The sequence below is a fragment of the Lepidochelys kempii genome, chromosome 6 (genome assembly GCF_965140285.1).
Source record: "Lepidochelys kempii isolate rLepKem1 chromosome 6, rLepKem1.hap1, whole genome shotgun sequence".
Classification (NCBI taxonomy): domain Eukaryota; kingdom Metazoa; phylum Chordata; order Testudines; family Cheloniidae; genus Lepidochelys; species Lepidochelys kempii.
Genome location: NC_136385.1, coordinates 104,797,756 through 104,809,932, shown reverse-complemented (window position 1 = coordinate 104,809,932; position 12,177 = coordinate 104,797,756). Strand labels below are relative to the sequence as shown.

The 12,177-nt window shown below is 44.5% G+C and overlaps 1 protein-coding gene across 14 annotated transcripts in view; it reads left to right on the top strand.

Annotated features, from left to right (window-relative positions):
* The first annotated feature begins 5,654 nt into the window (after window positions 1-5,654).
* The window catches only part of BTBD7 (BTB domain containing 7), a 114,632-nt gene continuing 108,109 nt past the window's right edge, over window positions 5,655-12,177 (top strand). For 4 of the 14 annotated variants that reach the window (XM_073349497.2, XM_073349496.2, XM_073349486.2 and 1 more), the window contains exon 1: window positions 5,656-5,875. The gene's annotated coding sequence lies outside the window, so the exon portion shown is untranslated. Of the gene's footprint in view, window positions 5,876-6,529; window positions 6,659-6,766; window positions 6,853-9,561; window positions 9,643-12,177 lie in introns of all 14 variants that reach the window. The other 10 variants (XM_073349498.1, XM_073349499.2, XM_073349494.2 and 7 more) reach the window with 9 other exon arrangements.

The following is a 12,177-nucleotide window of genomic DNA, read 5'->3' as shown; positions in this document are numbered from 1 at the left end:
CAGAAGAGATAAAGTAGATGGGTCAAGCTTGCAGGACATGGGCAAAGAAGACTGTGCCTGCTAGAACACACTCTCCTCCAGAGCCTGGAATGGAACCCCAGATTCATGAGTCGCACCATTCCTCAGCTGGCTCACTGGCAGTGTTTCATTCCTTACTCATCCTGCTCCACACAGAGAAGGACAATCTACTACTGCTATAAGTTATTCCATTAGCTCAAGTGGCAGAGGTTTGTGTGGTGGATCAACCCTGCCAATGAACTATGTGGATGTCAATAATTATTAAGGTTACAAAGTCAAAAGTTAAGAAATGCCTGGGCAACCTTAATATGGCCTGCTTGTGTGTGTGTGTGGATTATGATACACGCTTTAATGACATGATCAGATAATATTTTTTTGCACAGGACCACTGTTCCCTCTGAGCTGTGCGCGTGTGCGCACGCACACAGATCCTAAACTCCACGCACATGGCAAAACACCACTCGCACAAAAATTTGCAGAGAAGCACAACAATTTGCACAGAAGAAATTTTCTGGGCACATGGCCTGTCAAAAATTAGAGGGAACATTGCAACAGGACCCCTGCCTCCTTCAGTGCACAGGATAGACCTGTTGTGGGGATGAATCAGGGATGTGCAGGACTGTTGTCTATAGGACTCGCTTCATTTATTGCAGAAGCTGGAAGGTGTGACATGAATGAGGCGGGATCACAGGAAGAGAGAGGATAGTCTCATGGCTAAGGCAGTTGAATGCTGCCCTGGGGAATTGAATTCTATCCCCGCTTTTGTCACAGAATTCCTGTGTGATACTGGGCAAATCACTTCAACCAAATTTTTCACAGGCTATCACTAATTGTGTGTTCCTCATTTTCTGAGTGCCTGATCTGAGACCCTGAGGTCTGATTTGCAAAAGTGGCGAGCACTCAAGCAGTAACTGAAGTCAATGGGAGCAGTGCTTTGAACGTATAAAGTGCTGTACAATGCTAAGTACTGTGAAAAATAAGGGCCTAGCTATGTCAAACTGGGCACCCTGGGTTAATACCACCACATCATTTAACATAGGTGGTGTGAAAATAGATTAATGAATATTCATGAGCATCATAGAAAAGCCCAGGAGGAAATAAATAATTCTGTCTTCATAACAGAGTTTGAATAGTCAGTAAATAAAGCCTAACAGCCACACATTGAACAATGAGGTGAAAACAAAATATTGAATAGATGCGGATTAAATGAGCACTGCCCATCCTGTGCACTTAATGAGGTAGTGGTCCTGTGGAAAAAATAAATGATCATGTGATTAAAGAGTGTGTCATAATACATACGCTGAAGGGGACGGAATTAAGTTACTGACACAATCTTAACTGAGGAATTTCCTAACTTTTGAGCACTTGACTTTGCAACCTTAATAATATTCTTTTAACTTTTTTTTTAAATGTGTAATAATGGTTAATTTATCAAACTGGCTAGGAATCACATCTGCAGGAATACTTCATTACTGCTGCTATGTTTGTTGGTGATCTATGTATCACAGACGTATAAATGTGCATATGGTGGAACAATTTGTCTAGCAAATGTAAAAAGTGATGTTGACAGAGTCCCAAGAGAGAGCTGCACAGCCTGGTCTCATTGCTGGTTCTATCATACCACAGCAGGAGCCAGGCAGCAAGAAAGGCATGTGGGAAATAAATAAGGGGAGGGTTAAGATAAAGAGCTGGTAATAGCCCAGGCCTATATGCCTGGAGTCTCACATCAATATCACCACTAAAGATGCCTACTTAGCATAATAAACATCAATCTCTAGTCTTATGTTTTGCCCACTTGAGAATACTGTTACTTTCTGCTCAATTACTAGTCAATATGTGGTACTTTAAAGGGTGACAGACTTTTTTTTTTTTTTACAGTGATATACTGCCCTGAGCACCATAAAATTGAATTGCAATCTATCCGGAAAAAAGCAGTGGCTGGAAAAAAACAGTGGTAAACTGGACAGGAATGGTTTGATCTATAACATTATAAAGTCACAGTTCAGGTGGCCATGAATAAAGAAGTGTTGCTTTCAGCAAAATATAATTATACTGTCTGAGTAAGGTGATAATATCAACTCTTTGAATATCTGAATATCTGAATATCAACTCTTTGAAGTGTTTCCTTCAGCCTAAAAAGAAAAGGAGTACTTGTGGCACCTTAGAGACTAACCAATTTATTTGAGCATGAGCTTTCGTGAGCTACAGCTCACTTCATCAGATGTTTACCGTGGAAACTGCAGCAGACTTTATATACACACAGAAATCATGAAACAATACCTCCTCCCACCCCACTGTCCTGCTGGTAATAGCTTATCTAAAGTGTTTCATGATTTCTGTGTGTATATAAAGTCTGCTGCAGTTTCCACGGTAAACATCTGATGAAGTGAGCTGTAGCTCACGAAAGCTCATGCTCAAATAAATTGGTTAGTCTCTAAGGTGCCACAAGTACTCCTTTTCTTTTTGCGAATACAGACTAACACGGCTGTTCCTCTGAATCCTTCAGCCTACAAGCTCTGTAACTTCTACCTTTCCAGGGTTAAACTTTAGCCAGCTCTTCTTCATCCAGGTGCTGATCTCGGCCAGGCACCCGGAGGGCCATATAACAGTGGCATTAATGTAAATTGTGAATGCCATACAGAGTTGTGTGTTAAGAGAGACAAGGTGGGTGAGGTAATAATATCTTTTACTGGATCAACTTCTGTTGGTGAGAGAGACAAGCTTTTGAGCTTACACAGAGAAAAGCCTGGAAGCTTGTCTCTCTCATTAACAGAAGTAGGTCCAATAAAAGGATATTACCTCACCCAGCTTCTCCGTCTAATATCCTACAACTGATACAGCTACAACACTGCATATTTAGTTGTTTGTCATCTGCATATTGTTGATATTTAAATCCATAAAGTGCAATCATTTCTCTTATCAGTTGCATATAAATAAAAAATAGGACTGTAGAGAGAATTGAGCCAAGTGGTACTCCACGAATTGGGGGGTGGGGGGTTCTGATGGGCACATGACCTTAATCAGTAAAACTGGGGATAATAGCATTCCCTTACCTCACAGGAGTTTTAAGAGGGTAAATACATTAAAGATTGTGAGGTGCTCAGATACTATGATAATGCGGACCATATAAGTACCATAGATAGACCGATATCCATGAACTGTAAGAGATCATCCATCAGTACCACCACTTGCTTTTCTGTTCCATATTCTAGTCTGAAAACAGTTTGTGAAGAGTTTGTCTAGGATATTGGCTGTGGTCCTGTGGACTGTTGCATTTTGAAGTTGACTTTTTCCTAGCTTCTCAATAAGTTTGCTTAGGAATGGGAAATGTTATGCCCTGTAGTAGTTAGCTAGCTCTGTTGCACCTAGGAAAGTTTGCTGAGTGGAAGGATTTCTTCCATACGTTAAATGTTAGAAAACTCAGTCAGAAGAGGACATAACTGATCATAGCTCTTCTTCACCAACAAGCAAATATGTGTCTAATTCACAGGTGGTGGGCCATGCCTTTTTCAATGTGCCCAGCACTTCTTACACAATGAACACGCTAAGCTGGGGAGAGAGAGGCGATCTGGTGTTTGGAATGTGTATGAAATCCAGTTCCATGCACTCTGAAAAACCTTCCCAGATGCAGGTTATTTTCCCAACACAGAAAGATGCTTGTTCCTTATAACACATGGTGTTGGGTTCTGCTGTGGACCACAGGCAATCAGGTTTGATTAAGTGGTTCACACTCTACCCTCCGCCCCACGCAATAATAACTCTTTGAGGCATGTTTGTGTGGCTTCTGTGGAGTCAGGGAAAACTGATCTCTTGGCCATATTAATTTCAATATGATTTGATCCTTTCTGGATACATCTATTTACAGAGAGTTTTCTTGAAAATAACTGTTGCAGTAGCAGCGGAGCTAGCAATGGTAGGATATGCAGCAGAAAAAGGACCTCTGGCATTTTTATTACTGTATCAGCTAGAGAAGTGGTTTTCAAACGGCGGGTCGCAACCCAGTACTGGGTCGCAGAATGTAAGGGACTGGGTCGCAGCGGCTCTGGTCAGCACAGCTGACGGGGCCATTAAAGTCCCGTCGGCGGTGCTGCCTGGCTAAGGCAGGCTAGTCTCTACCTGTTCTGACACCACGCTGTGCCACGGAAGTGGCCAGCAGCAGGTCTGGCTCCTAGGCAGGGGGACCATGGGGGCTCCACACACTGACCCCGCCCCAAACACCAGCTCTGCACTCCCATTGGCCGGTTCCGGGGTGGGGGACAGTGCTTGCGGGCAAGAGCTGCTTGGAGCCACTTGTGTGCCTCCACCTAGGAGCTGGACCTGCTGTTGGCTACTTCCAGGGCGCAGCGCAGTCCATGGTGCCAAGAGAGGCAGGAAGCCTGCCTTAGCACCCCAGCTGCGCCACTGACTGGGAGCCGCCCGAGGTAAGCCCGTGCCCCAACCCCGCACCCCAATACCCTGCCCCAGCCCTGAGCCCCTTCCTGCAACCCTAACCCCTCATCCCCGGTCTCACCACAGAGTCTGCACCTGCAGCCCAGAGCCCTGACCCCCTCCCGCACCCCAACCCCCTGCCCCAGCCCAGAGCCCCTCCCACACCCAGAACCCCTCATCCCCAGCTCCGTTGAGTCGTGGGCATCAACAATTTTCTTCAACTGGGTCACCAGAAAAAAAGTTTGAAAACCACTGATCTAGACCTGTTCTGACCTGTGTCTCCTCCGAAACATAGCTAGCATACTTTTGGCTGCTATAAAAGTTGGTCCAATAAAAGATATGACCTCACCCACCTTGTCTAATACAATAATGCTAGACAAGTAGAAGAAGCAGGGGGAGGATTAGAGCGGCCAGATTCTGATCTAGAATACACCAGCATAAATCAGGGGTAATTCCAATAAAATTGCAATCTGACTGTGATCAGAATTTTGCTTGTAATCTGTGAACAAGCTCACAGGACGTTTAAACAAAACAGGAGCTAAATTCATTCTTGTTGTAAGCAGCTACCACTCCCACGGTAGTCTCAGGACACCAGTACTATGAACCATGGTGTAAATTACACGTGCGTGTTCAAATGGGCCAGAAAACGGCGAGAAGAGGGGCAATGCTGTGACTTGCCCCAATTGGGCACGCAAAGCGAGCACAATTTCCACACGGCGGCGGCGGGAGGGGCGGTGCCGGGGAAAGCAACGAACAGAAGATTGCAAAATAACAGATGCCAATCGGCACCCCCTCAGGCGTGCTGGTCAGGCTCCAGGGGGCTCACGTGCTTGGACCTGTTGTGTTTATGGGCCGCGCCACTTGGCCCGGAGCTGGCACCTGGCACACGCCAGGAGCAGGGAGGGGAACACCCACGGCGGCGGGACCCGCGCGCATTGGTGGCCCCGGTGCTGACTGGGCTCTCGGTGCGGGCACATCCCCACCGAGGGCGGGCGTGGCCCGCGGGAGACCTGTGGGGTGCTGCCCCCCCCATGCCGCCCCGCCTCCTCGCTCCACGTCGCCGCCCCGCGGCTCCTCAGCATCCGCGGCGCTGCCTTGCTCGGTTCCTCCTCACGGCCCGCGGCTCCGCCAGCGCCTCCGCCCGCCTGCAGGGGGAGCCACCTGGGCGCTAGCCTTCCCCTCCCTCCACGGCCAACCACGTGAGCCAGGCGCCGCAGAGCCGCCGCCGCCGCCGCGCAGGCTCCCTGGCGCTCCCCTCCCCAAGGCTAGGGCTTGGGATCAAAATGGCGGCGGCGGCGGCTCCGGCACTAGCGGGACCGGGGAAGGGAGACAGGAGAAGCCGCTGAGCGGGCCGGGCTGGGCCGCGTCGCGAATGGAGGCCGCGGGCAGCAGCTGCTGTTGGAGGTGAGGAGCCACCGGGGGCAGTGTGGTGAGTATCTGGGCTCACGGGCCACCTCCGGGCCACGGCCCCTTCCACCGGGAGCTGGGCTGTTGCTCCTATCGCAGTGGCCTCTCTCCCGCAGGGCTCCCGGTACTTGTCCAAGAGCTGAGCTCCAGCCCAGCTGCCCCAGACCGCCGTCTCTACAGCGCTGGGGCGGGGCTGGACTATAGCCCTCCAGCACCACCACTGCCCACCTGCCCCAGTGTTGGCCTGCGGCCCCCTTCACTCTCTCCCTCCAGGTTCCCCTGCGCTCCCACCCTAGTGCTGGGCTGCAGGGCTCCCCTTACACCCACCTCAGGCAGCTTCCCCTTCTGCCTCGTACTGAGTTGTAGGGTTCCCTTTCAGCCCACGGGGCTTGGCTTAGTTTTCCTTCTCCATGGCTGTCTTCAGGGTCTCGCTTTAAGCCAGTGAGTGGTTGGCCCCCTCTCCACTCCACAGGACTTTGCACCGTCCCTGTGGTGGGTTGTAGGACCCCCACTCCAACTGTTTTTCTCATGAATATCTCATTGCTCGCTCATCTTAAACGAACTTGGAGCGCTTTGCGGATAATGTGCGTGCTTGTCCCTCTGGAACATTCCCAGTGCTGGTGGGATGGGGTTTTCATGCTGTTGGCTTATGCCTCTCACTTTTCCTCTGTCACAGAAGGGTGTGATGACTCCCACCTCACGGGTGGAAGCGGTGTGAGACTTCATGTGTTTTTCAGGCAATCTGAGATTCTTGAGCAAAAGATGCCCAGAAATGCAAATATCATCCTAACAGATAAATAGGAAGGTAATAAGACATCAACTTTGTAGGATTTGCACCCATTTAAACCGCATCTGGATTTGGCCCAGAGAATTCAACACAGCATCTTTTAGCTTTGTTTCTTTTTCTTCCTAGTAGCCAAACCAATACAGCATAATGTGATACATCTGAAATGCTTGGCAAACTGCATATACAGCACCACTGAAATGCAACCTCTTCTGGTGTGTAAATAATAACACTTTGTATTTCTGTTTCCTCTTACATCCATTTTGGACATGGGTTTGTTAGTGGTAATAACTTTATCTACCTTACACAGAGATGTTAAGCTTTGATTTATTTGACTAAAAGGTGGTATAGAAGAGTACATCTCATAGCACTTTACAAACATTAACACCACTCTCTGTGGACAAGTATTATACTTGTATTACATAAGGAGAGGGGAATTCCTTTTACTTACATTCACTGACTTATGTTTCCTGCTTTGAAGCTCTTGTTTATGAAACCAGAATACAAATGTTTATTTCCCAATTAGAAGTTCAATGCAAGCGTAACTGTCTGGCTTAGTAGATGGAACTTTTATTCTTAGTGAGGGGTGGGGTTATGTTCTCTCGTTTTTCCAGATATAAATAAACTCCGTGGATTGTATTGTCTGAACTTTTAAAAGGTAGAAATGGTTACTCTTGGCAGAATATCTGAAAGTGTAATATACTCAAAGGAATGCTCTTGTGGTGTGTGTACCTTCAGAGAATAATTTTCCTATAACTAGAATTATAATCGATACATTGAACCTACTATAGGAGAACCTCAGAGTTGCAAACACCAGAGTTATGAAATGACCAGTCAACCACACACTGCATTTAGAACCAGAACTATGCAATCAGGCAGCAGCAGAGATGAAAAAACAAAACAAAAACCCCAAAAACAAATACAGTACAGTACTGTGTTAAATATAAACTACTAAAAATAAAGGGAAAGTTTAAAAAAAAGTTGACAAGAAAAGGAAACTGTTTCTATGTTTGGTTTCAGAGTAACAGCCGTGTTAGTCTGTATTTGCAAAAAGAAAAGGAGGACTTGTGGCACCTTAGAGACTAACCAATTTATTAGAGCATAAGCTTTCGTGAGCTACAGCTCACTTCCTCAGATGCATATCGTGGAAACTGCAGCAGGCTTCATATATACACAGAGAATATGAAACAATACCTATTCCCACCCCACTGTCCTGCTGGTAATAGCTTATCTAAAGTGATTTCCAGCACAAATCCAGGTTTTCTCACCCTCCACCCCCCCACACAAATTCACTCTCCTGCTGGTGATAGCCCATCCAAAGTGACAACTCTTTACACAATGTGCATGACAATCAAGCTGGGCTATTTCCTGCATAAATCCAGGTTCTCACATCCCCCCCACCCCCATACACACACAAACTCACTCTCCTGCTGGTAATAGCTCATCCAAACTGACCACTCTTCAAGTTAAAATCCAAGTTAAACCAGAACATCTGGGGGGGGGGGGTAGGAAAAAACAAGAGAAAACAGGCTACCTTGCATAATGACTTAGCCACTCCAAGTCTCTATTTAAGCCTAAATTAATAGTATCCAATTTGCAAATGAATTCCAATTCAGCAGTTTCTCGCTGGAGTCTGGATTTGAAGTTTTTTTGTTTTAAGATAGCGACCTTCATGTCTGTGATTGCGTGACCAGAGAGATTGAAGTGTTCTCCGACTGGTTTATGAATGTTATAATTCTTGACATCTGATTTGTGTCCATTTATTCTTTTATGTTTGTTTTTATTTAAATTGAGATGGTTGAAAAGCAGAATTTTTCTTCTACACAGTAAAGTTTCAAGCTGTATCAAGTCGATGTTCAGTTGTAAACTTTGAAAGAACAAGAATAATGCTTTGTTCAGAGTTATGAACGTTTCAGAGTTACGAACAGCCTCCATTCCCAAAGTGTTTGTAACTCTGCTGTTCTGCTGTACTTCGACACCACACTCTGTATACATACAGCACTTAGTGACTGTTTCCTGCACATACACATACTAATCACTGGCCTAGTGAATCAGGTTTTTATTATCTATGACTTGAAAAGTTGGTGTGTTAGGCAGTAATTGGTAATTCAGTTCAAATGTTGACTTGCCTGGGGTCTTCATGTGGGAAAGGAGGACATTTAGAAAGTCCTGTTCAAGTTTGCAGTCAATGTTTGTTTCTATTCCTGATGCTTTCCAAAGAACTGACACCAAATTCTTTATTGTTTGATATATGCAGTGGTGTTGTAGTCATGTTGGTCCCAGGATATTAGAGAGACAAGGTAAGTGAGGTAATATCTTTTATTTGGCCAATTTCTGTTGGGGTGAGAGACTGAAGAAGAGCTCTGTGTGGCTCGAAAGCTTGTCTCTCTCCCCAGCAGAAGTTGGGCCAATAAAAATATTACCTCACCCACCTTGTCTCTTTATACTTTGACACAGTCTCACTAAGTTATGTTAATCTGCTTCAGGATGCTGAGCAGCGTTTAGAGTAGGTTGACATTTTCCTCCCAATTTTATATATTCGGTCAGACTAGAAACACAGTTTTAAAGTTTGGAAATCTCAAACTACTTTTTCTTAGTTACTCTGGCTTAATTTTTTATGGTTGTACTTATTAATGTAAATGAGTCTCCTTGTATGTCCAGATTCCCCTGCTGAGTCATAGATGGTTGTGTTGTAATCATGTATACCTGGCATTGGTTGATTTACAGAGATGCATATATGAAAGACTTGAATTATTTTTATAAGCCATCTTAGAATACATGCATAGACATGCTGCTGGGCTGTTTCCTCAGGTTTTGAGCCTGTTTAGGAGACAGCTTGAAATTTTGTGTGTAGACATATTACATATTCTGATGCAATTGTAGAATAAGCAGTCTCTTAGTTCATTTCTTTGAATTAATTTCAGCGGGACTGTCAGAGCCTTGAGGCCAAAGTTAGCCTTCATTTGAGATAAGAAGAAACTGCTGCATATGTGATACAGTACCAGGTTTGTACCAGGTTCATACCAGTGGAGAAAACAAGAAAACCTTTAAAAATACATCATACTTGCTATTGGCATTAGTTAAGGATTTATTGTGGCAAACTCTTGTTTAAAACTTACAAAAATATAACTAGAACTGAGGCTTTCATACTACTAAACATGTTTGTGTAGATGTATTTGTGAAGGTTGCCAAATGGCTTTTGAGACTGGTATACACTCTCTTCAGAACAGATGCAGAAAAGTAATCAGCAAGCTTAGTCTTGTGGTTAGATCACACAACCTGAATATAGGAAATCTGTATTCAGATCTGGCTCTAACCCCAACTCTGTGATACTGGGTGAGTCACCTAATCGCTCTTCTTCTTTTTACTGCCCAGGTACTCTCAGGAATGTGTGAGGCTTAATTCTCAATGTGCTGCTAAATGCTTTGATGGAAATTGCTACACAATTGCACAATATTTCCCATGTTAATCTACCAATATACATATGCTGTGACCTGACAGGACTGTCTTTGGGGATGAGAGAATAATTGAATTTTCATGCCCATTCAGTCTTTGTCCTGTATACGACTATGGGCAGGTGCACACTTAAAAAGCTGTAGCGTTTCAGTGAAGACACTGCTCTGCTGACAGGAGAGCTGCTTCTGTTGGCATCGCTAATCCACCTTTGCAAGAGGCGGTAACTATGTCAATGGGGGAAGCCCTCCCATCGACACAGCACTGTCTATACTGGGATTAGGTTGGTATAACTGCATAGCTCAGTGGTGTGGATTTTTCTCACCCCTGAGTGCCATAGAGACATAGTTATACCAATATAAATTTGTAGTGTAGACCTGGCCTACACTATGTGGGAGGGATAGCTCAGTGGTTTGGGCATTGGCCTGCTAAACCCAGGGTTGTGAGTTCAATCCTTGAGGGGGCCATTTGGGATCTGTGGCAAAAAAAATTGGGGATTGGTCCTGCTTTGAGCAGGGGGTTGGACTAGATGACCTCCTCAGGTCCCTTCCAACCCTATGATTTCTATGATCTTTCTTTCTAAGAATCCCATGCACTGCTACAGGCTGGGGACTGACTGGCTAAGCGGCAGTTCTACAGAAAAGAACCTAGGGATTACAGTGGACAAGAAGCTGGATATGAGTCAACGGTGTGCCCTTTTGGAGGAGGGATAGCTCAATGATTTGAGCATTGGCCTGCTAAACCCAGGGTTGTGAGTTCAATCCTTGTGGGGGCCATTTAGGGATCTGGGGCAAAAATTGGGGATTGGTCCTGCTTTGAGCAGGGGGTTGGACTAGATGACCTCCTGAGGTCACTTCCAACCCTGATATTCTATGATAATCTACCAAAAAGTATAGTAATGGTGGTTTTGAGTGCTAATGACTGCTGGGAACTGGACTGAGATCACCACAACACGCTTCACAGATAAACCAGTACACAATCTCTTTACTTTTTATTTTAATCTTTTGAAAAAAGAAAGGAAAGCAAAATAGCAAAGCAGGCTTAAGGAAAACTTATTTTGTAACTTGTATCTGAAATATTAGCTGCAGCTTCTAATTTTTAGTGCAGTGGTGCTTTTTACCCATTTTTTCTCCTAGCTAGACTTACACCAGGAAGTCAAATAATGTCAGCAGCTCATCTGGGACCAGGATCCAGGATCCTCTGTGCTTGCAGTTCTTTGTTCTCATGACTAGAGCACAAAGCTCTCTTGCAGCATTAAAACATTGAGTTAAATCGGAAACTGTTTAAGTTGTTCATTGAATAGTACAGAAGTCCACACCAAACACTGAAGGACTCTTTATATTTTAAAAGCGTGTAATTCAATAACTAAGTAAAACTGAATGGTTTACAGATTTTTTGGGGGAAGGAGGGTTTAGCCTCTGTCCTTTTCTTACATTTAAATCATTCCTGTAATAGCCATACTGGATCAGACCAGTGGCCTATGTAGTTAGTATCCTTTCTCCAGCAGTGGCCAGTACCAGCTGCTACAGAGAGAGAGAGACCTGCAGTAGGTAATTGTGGGATAACCTGCCTTCAGGGAAATTTTATTTCAAATCCCTCAAAGTTAGAGATTAGTTTATGCTCTGAAGCTTGAGGGTTCAAATAACTTCCAGAGCTTTTTAAAAATATATATTTACTATTATAACTGAATAATCTTCTCTATATAAATGTCTGATCCTCTTTTGAATCCTTTTAGCTCTTTGGCTTCTATCTTGGGGCACTGAGTGCAACAGTCTAATTGTGTATTGTATGAAAAATTTTACTGTTAGAATTTGCCACCTCTCAATTTCAATGAATGTCCCCTTTTTCTTGTACTGAGATGAACAGAAGCTCCTGATGTACTTTTACCATTTGTAGTTTTTGTAAACTCACATCATATTTCCTGTTGTTTGTGTCTTTAAAGTCAACAGAGTACATCTTTTCAGTCTCTCCTCATGTGAGAATTTTTCCATGCCCCGATCATTCCCGTTGTTCACCTTTGATCTCCCTCTTTCTACTATATCCTATTTGAGATAGCATTATTTCAGTATGCTAATTTGCAGCTGTTA